General features: G+C 40.6%; 1 pseudogene; it reads right to left on the bottom strand.

The window, feature by feature from the left end:
• Positions 1–805: 805 nt before the first annotated feature.
• Positions 806–2,578, bottom strand: LOC120866626 (annotated as a pseudogene).
• Positions 2,579–8,476: the final 5,898 nt, after the last annotated feature.

Here is an 8,476-nt window from a genome sequence, read left to right as displayed (position 1 = left end):
CGCCTTTCCTTATCAGTTTTGAAATACGAGGCACAGAGACTCAACGGCTGCCAAGGGAAAAGGCTATCACAGAGCAAATACCTGAAGGGGAGAGACATATTTGAGAAAGAACAGATAACATTTTCAACATATTTAGAGATCCCAGCTCTCGCCCAGCTTCAGTATCCCTTCATCTGAGCTTTTACCAATAAGATGTGTCAAACAAATTAAACTGTTCAGGGGAAGGCATCTTACCAGTCCTTTTTTCTTGTGTTGAAGCTGGCTTGGAGACAACCATGCTGAAATAATCAGTCTTGGTAATTTCACAAGCTAAGGGACTCCAAGCATGCCATATTTTTTTCTTTTTTTAATAAACACCAACTGCTTTTTATTATCCAGTTCCAGAAACCTTTCACAAGATGGTACAAATAAGAAAGAAAAACACACCCCTGCCCAAAACTTTACAACCACAGCTCAGCTAATGATATTTTTTCCATTGTTCCCAGTCAGCTCCAAACCCATTGTGTGCAAAGTCCATTTTTCCATGAATCTAAATGATAGATACAGCCTATGAAATTCTTTATTCTATTTGTAGCAGCTTATGCAGGTGCAGCCAAACACAAAGCTTCAGGACAAACTGTATAGAAACTTTACAATGTGGGATTTGAATTTAAAATATGAAACACAAAATCTACACAAAACTGATAAAAATCAAGCACAGATATCAGGACTGAAATTTATAACCCATGTGTGAAAGGAGTCTTGTTTCAAGTGTTTTATTCTGCTATAGAACAGTGGAGATGAAGATGTAAAGCTTTGTGGTTAGTTTAAATTATATACTCTGTAGATACTATACCAATTTAAAAAGTTACACATAGACCAACAGATGTCCATCAGTTCATCTGGGTTGACCAGATGCTCCAGCTGGACTGCGGAAAACAAACCAGGCCAAAGTGGAAAGAAAATCCACCCGTGCAATTTGTTTGCAGAGTTTACTGATGGGCACATTGCACTCCTGGTCCATGATGGCTACTGCTTTCTTCATCAGAGCTATCATTATAGGCGTCACGCCTCTGACCACCTCCTGAGTCCTGAGTGCTATCAAATTCTTGAAGCTCTACCTCCTCTGCGTCTCCAGTAATATTTAGAACTTCTGGTCTAGATGGTAGAAGATCTTCTAATTCAGAAAGCTTGTCTAGGTCGACCCAGTTGTTTTCAGGAAACTGCACATCAAACTTTATGTAAAGATCACCTTTTTCAGAGGGATTATGATATTGTGGCATTCCTTCACCTTGAACTATAAGAACACATCCTGGTTTGATTACTTTGCCAGGAGGTTATTTTACCACAATCTGATGTCCATCAAGGTGCTTAAATGTGAACTGAAATCTACACAGAGCTTCAACAAGTCCTATCTTGTATGTCATGTACAAATCATTCCCATCTCTCTGGAACACCTCATGTTCTTTTTCTTGTAGCAAAAGAACAACGTCTCCTGGGTCCACTCCTGGGGCCTGCTCTGCTTCCCCAGTAAATGTAAATTCTCTGTCCATGTTTTAGGCCTTTGTCTATGTGGACTTCAAGAATCTTGACTTCTTCAATCACCTTCTTCCCTTCACATTTTTTACAACGGTCCTTTTCATTAATTACCTCTCCTTCTCCATTACAGTCCGAACACACAGACTTCATCTGCTGTACCATTCCTGGAGCCAGCTGTTTGATCATGATGTGTACACCTCGACCCCGACCAGCACCACCCTTCTGAATAGCTCCACACTCTCATCTTGGCCACTGTGCGCACGGCAGAGTGCGTTCTTGCTAAGGTGTAGTCTGGTCGTCTTGCCATTACACAGGTCTTCTAAAGATACTTTGAGGGGATGCATCTGCCATTTCGACTTTTGCTCTGATTGACCATGAAGCCAAATAAGCCTCCACCAAAAATGTGAGAGAAAATACCCACGCCACCACTTCCACCGCTACCTTCCCGAAGACCTTGTTCTACGTATCTGTCATATAGTTCCCGCTTCTCAGGATTTGATAGTACTTCATATGAAAAACCGGAGAAGGCGATGGCACCCCACTCCAGTACTCTTGCCTGGAAAATCCCATGGGCGGGAGGAGCCTGGTGGGCTGCAGTCCATGGGGTCGCGAAGAGTCGGATACGACTGAGCGACTTCCCTTTCAGTTTTCACCTTCATGCACTGGAGAAGGAAATGGCAACCCACGCCAGTGTTCTTGCCTGGAGAACCCAGGGACGGGGGAGCCTGGTGGGCCGCCGTCTATGGGGTCGCACAGAGTCGGACACGACTGAAGCGACTTCGCAGCAGCAGCACATGAAAAACTTATTTCTTTGAATTTGTCACCAGCATTTGGACTCTTATCAGGATGGTATTCTTTGTCTAACTTTCCATATGCCTTCTTCAGTTCGTTCTCGCTGGCGCCACGCGGGACGCCCTGGATGTACAGTTTCCTGTCGGCCACATTCGCCTTGGCGGCCGCGGGGCAGCTCACAGGCAAGAAGGCGGAGAAGCAGGAGGAGCAAAGCCGGGTCCTAAGCAGCAGCGGAGGTGTGGGCGGAGACAGCGAGCAGGCACGCCATATTTTCTTCTTTGCAGACAGTCACTCTCAACCCCTTGACCAAAGGGAGTATCAATTTTTGCTGAAATCATTAAATAGTAGTGATGGGGGAATTACAGTTCGTTCTTTCTCTCAGCAGTTCTTTATTAAAACTACTAAAGACGAAAACAGGATTAAAACTGAATAACCCACTGGAATGCAGAGTTCCAAAGAGTAGCAAAGAGAGATAAGAAAGCCTTCCTAAGTGATCAGTGCCAAGAAACAGAGGAAAATAATAGAATGGGAAGGACTGGAGATCTCTTCAAGAAAATTAAAGATACCAAGGGAACATTTCATGCAGAGATGGGCTCAATAAAGGACAGAAATGGTATGGACCTAACAGAAGCAGAAGATATTAAGAAGAGGTGGCAAGAATACACAGAAGAACTATACAAAAAAGATCATCACGACCCAGATAATCACGATGGTGTGATCACTCACCTAGAGTCAGACATCCTGGAATACAAAGTCAAGTGGGCCTTAGAAAGCATCACTATGAACAAAGCTAGTGGAGGTGATGGAATTCCAGTGGAGCTATTTCAAATCCTGAAAGATGATGCTGTGGAAGTGCTGCACTCAATATGCCAGCAAATTTGGACAACTCAGCAGTGGCCACAGGACTGGAAAAGGTCAGTTTTCATTCCAATCCCAAAGAAAGGCAATGCCAAAGAATGCTCAAACTACCGCACAATTGAACTCATCTCACATGCTGGTAAAGTAATGCTCAAAATTCTCCAAGTCAGGCTTCTACAGTACGTGAACCATGAACTTTCAGATGTTCAAGCTGGTTTTAGAAAAGGCAGAGGAACCAGAGATCAAATTGCCAACATCCGTTGGATCATTGAAAAAGCAAGAGCGTTCCAGAAAAACATCTACTTCTGCTTTATTGACGATTCCAAAGCCTTTGACTGTGTGGATCACCATAAACTGTGGAAATTCTGAAAGAGATGGGAATACCAGACCACCTGATGTGCCTCTTGAGAAATCTGTATGCATATCAGGAAGCAACAGTTAGAACTGGACATGGAACAACAGACTGGTTCCAAATAGGGAAAGGAGTATGTCAAGGCTATATATTTAACATATGCTTATTTAACTTATATGCAGAATACATCATGAGAAATACTTGGCTGGAGGAAGCACAAGCTGGAATCAAGATTGCTGGGAGAAATATCAATAACCTCAGATATGCAGATGATACCACCCTTATGGCAGAGCAAAGAAGAACTAAAGACTCTCTTGATGACAGTGAAAGAGGAGAATGAAAAGTTGGCTTAAAACTCAACATTCAGAAAACTAAGATCATGGCATGCAGTCACATCACTTCATGGCAAATAGATGGGGAAACAGTGGAAACAGTGACAGACTTTATTTTGGGGGGCTCCAAAATCTCTGCAGATGGTGATTGCAGCCATGAAATTAAAAGATGGTTCCTCCTTGGAAGAAAAGTTATGACTAACCTAGACAGCACATTAAAAAGCAGAGACATTACTTTGCCAACAAAGGTCCATCTAGTCAAAGCTATGGTTTTTCCAGTAGTCATGTATGGATGTGAGAATTGGACTATAAAGAAAGCTGAGTGCCGAAGAATTGATGCTTTTGAACTGTGCTGTTGGAGAAGACTCTTGAGAGTCCCTGGGACTGCAGGGAGATCCAACTAGTCCATCCTAAAGGAGATCAGTCCTGAGTGTTCATTGGAAGGACTGATGTTGAAGCTGAAACTCCAGTACTTTGGCCATCTGATGCGAAGAGCTGACTCATTGGAAAAGACCCTGATGCTGGGCAAGATTGAGGGCAGGAGGAGAAGGGGATGACAGAGGATGAGATGGTTGGATGGCATCACTGACTCTATGGACATAAGTTTGAGCAAGCTCTGGGAGATGGTAAAGGACAGGGAAGCCTGGCATGCTGCAGTCCATGGAGTCACAAAGAGTCGGACTGAGCGACTGAACCCATATTGGGATCATGATTGTTGCTCAGTTGCTCAGTCATGTCTGACTTTTTGAGATCCCATGGACTGCAGCATGCCAGGCCTCCCTGTCCGTTACCAACTCCCGGAGTTTACCCAAACGCATGTCCATCAAGTCGGTGACGCCATCCAACCATCTCATCCTCTGTTGTTCCCTTCTCCTCCTGCCTTCAATCTTTCCCAGTATCAGGGTCTTTTCCAATGAGTCAGCTGTTCGCATGAGGTGGCCAAAGTATTGGAGTTTCATCTTCAACATCAGTCCCTCCAATGAACACTGAGGACTGATCTCCTTTAGGATGGACTGGTTGGATCTCCTTGAAGTCCCAAGGACTCTCAAGAGTCTTCTCCAACACCACAGTTCAAAAGCATCAATAGCAAAGTAATATCTCTGTTTTTTAACATGCTGTCTAGATTGGTCATAGCTTTTCTTCCAAGGAGGAAGCATCTTTTAATTTCATGGCTGCAGTCACCATCTGCAGTGATTTTGGAGCCCCCCTAAAATAAAGTCTGTCACTGTTTCCACTGTTTCCCCATCTATTTGCCATGAAATGATGGGACTGCATGCCATGATCTTAGTTTTCTGAATGTTGAGTTTTAAGCCAGCTTTTTCATTCTCCTCTTTCACCTTCATCAGAGGCTCTTTAGTTCCTATTCGCTTTCTACCTTAAGGGTGGTGTCATCTGCATATCTGAGGTTATTGATATTTTGCCCGGCAATCTTGATTCCAGCTTGTGCTTCATCCAGCCTGGCATTTTGCTTGATGTACTCTTCATGTAAGTTAAATAAGCAGGGTGACAATATACAGTCTTGACATAGTCCTTTCTTGATTTTGAACCAGTCCATTGTTCCATGTCCGGTTCTAACTGTTGCTTCTTGACCTGCATACAGGTTTTGCAGGGATCATGCTGGAATTCTTTTATAGGTCAAGTTAAGGCTTCATGAGCCTCTTCAGCTCTCACTTTCATCTTTCCCATCATCAGCACTGCTTGTTAGCTAAAGAAATGGAGGGAAAAGGAATTTTGATTAATTGGAGGCAACATTAAAGGAATCTAAGAGTGTTCCACACATGACAAGCTTGCAGAGAGGGTTCTGATGGGAAATCCAAGACAAGCCAAACAAAAGGAGTAAGGAGGAGGTGCAGTGTATTCTGAGGAATTAATAATCTGAAATGTACTACCAGGAAGAGACTAATTTCAGATTCCTACAGCTTCAAATTCTCTTAAAATATAAGGATAGCTGGGAGGCAAGAAAATTCTTAAAACTTACATTGTGAAAATATGAGGTCACCAGTTTAAAGAATGAAAAGATACTGGGTTTTATGAGGGGATCTTGAAAAATGAGAAGAAGAGAAGAAAGAGAAAGCTGAGTGTTTAAGTCTCTTTCCTTTTAGAATTGCGATACATATTCCTAATGTTCTTGGCCTTTTATATATCCTTGAGACCTTACCAGGTCTTACCTAGTTACATTTCCCTCCAAAAGATGGTACTCTTTTCTATTTTGACTTCTAATAAGCTCTGCCATTTGCCTGAGTGATTTTCTACTCATTCTACATCTGGAAAACCTCATTTGTCTTCCAAGATGCAGCTCAAATATTTCAAGGAAGGCTTCCCACCATCCATAGCCAGAGTGAATCTCTGTCCTTATCTGCTCTGCCCATGTCTCTTAATTCCACCACTGGGCCCTTACGTTGCATATTTTCCTTGTTCTTATGTCTGTTCATTTTTGTATCCTTAATACCTGGGGGAGAAGACATATCTTATACATAAATATGAAATACTGAAAAGATAAGTATATTAACAACAGACAGATAATTTTGAGTTTTCTCTCTTCTTCACATAACATAGAGATCTTCAAGATTTAAGTAACAATAACTTTAGTAAGGAGGGTATTTGTCTCACTATCTCACCTCTAAGGCATCATTCAGTTTCAGGTGCTATGTTTTAAGAGCATCTTCGACTCCCTGAATTGGAACGGACCATGAAGATTATTTGGCCCAATCTCGTTTTTATGACAATGTTTTCATCAAGTGGTTGTCCAAGCCTCTTGATTGCAACTCACCCATCACCAGAGTCAGGGAGCTAACAACTTCCTGACACAGTCAGTTTTCCCTTCAAACCTTATTTAACGTGAGCTTTGTTTTAATGAACTTTCTCCCTTTGCTCCTAGGGCTTAATCCTTTAGCTATCAGAAGACAGTCATGCCTTCCCTACCTCAGTCTTTCCCACTCCAGGTGAAACCCTGTTATCCTTCAGCAGCTCATTATATGACATGACAATATCACCCAAGAAACCAGAGGAATATGCTTTAACCACACTGGGCGCAGAGTATAAACTGTTCTGCATAGCGCCACCAGTACAGAAGTCCATTAGGACTGTAGCATTTTCCTTATTCTTGCAATCCTACCAGCTACTTATGGAGACTTGTTGAATATTCACTTATATTTCAAGCTCTTAACACACAGCGTCTCATTTAATTCTTTTCCTATTTTGTACATGATGAAACTGAGACTTGTAGAGAGTAAATACTTGCCCAGAGTCACACTATGAGTACTATATTTCTATTAATACAGCTTGTGATTATTTTTTGTTTTGTTGACTTTTTTGGGGCAGTCATACCCTACTAACTATTTTCTGCATGTGTGATGACTTGGTCATTATTTCCACCTTCATAAAGCAATTAAGAAGGTTTCTTTCCCCAAAATGTCATTATATAAATTTTCAAATATTGAGACAATATTGAAAGAATAGTACAATGAACACTGTACATCTACCTAAATCCAGTGGTTATCATTTTGTCAGGTTGGTTTTATATAACTTTTTATTATACATGTATCTTTCCATCCATGAATTTCAAAATAGGTTGCACTTCTCCCTTAAATTTTTTAGTATGCATTTCCTAAGAATAAAAAATATTGTCCTATATAAACAATTGTCACACCTAAAAAAGTTAGCAATAATACATAGTCCTTACAAACTCCTTTAACTTTCCCAAAAATATCTTTTGCAAAAAATTGTGGTATAATACACATCACATAAAATTTATAATTTTAATAATTTTTAAGTGTTAAGCACATTCACTTTGATGCAAACAATTCTAGAACTCTTTTCATCTTGAAAAACTGAAACTCTGTATCCATTAAATAATCACTCCTCATTCCCTTTTCCCCCAGCCCATGATAACCACCGTTCCATCGTCTATCTCTATGAATTTGACTACTCTGGATGCCTCATGTAAGTGAAATCATACAATGTTTGTCATTTTTATGACTGGCTTATTTCGCTTAGCATAATGTCCTCAAAATTCATCCATGTTGTAGTGTGGGAAATATAGATTTTCAATCCTTTTTAAGGCCGAATTATATTCCATTGTGAGTTTATATCATATTTATTTATTCACCCGTTGATGGACACTTGAGTTGCTTCTACCTTTATGCTATTCTGAATAGTGCTGTTATGAACATGAGTGTATAAGTATCTTTTGAAGCCTTTATTTGAATTCTTTAGAGTATATACCCAGAAGTGGAATTGCTAGGTTGTATGATAATTTATATAATTTTGAGAGGAACCTTTATACTGCTTTCCCCAGCAGCTGCTCACTTCTTGCCAACAATGCGCAAGGGTTTTCATTTCTTTACATCCTCACCAATGCTTCTTTTCTTTTCTTTCTCTTTTTCTTTGATGGTAGCTATTCTAATGGATGTGATGTGGTTTCTCATTGTGGTTTAAATTACTTTTCCTTAGTGATTAGTAATGCTGGACATCCTTTCATGTGCTTATTGGCTATTTGTATGTCTTCTTTAGAGAAATGTCTATTTAAGTCCTCTGCTTATTTGTAATAGAGTTGTTTATTTTTTGTTGTTGAATTATAAGAGTTCTTTATACATTCTGGATATTAACCCCTTCTCAGATATAA

Source organism: Oryx dammah, unplaced genomic scaffold (assembly GCF_014754425.2).
Source record: "Oryx dammah isolate SB20612 unplaced genomic scaffold, SCBI_Odam_1.1 HiC_scaffold_8, whole genome shotgun sequence".
Taxonomy (NCBI): Eukaryota; Metazoa; Chordata; class Mammalia; order Artiodactyla; family Bovidae; genus Oryx; species Oryx dammah.
The sequence above is the reverse complement of the archived record's forward strand: the minus strand, read 5'-3'. Positions and strand labels throughout refer to the sequence as shown.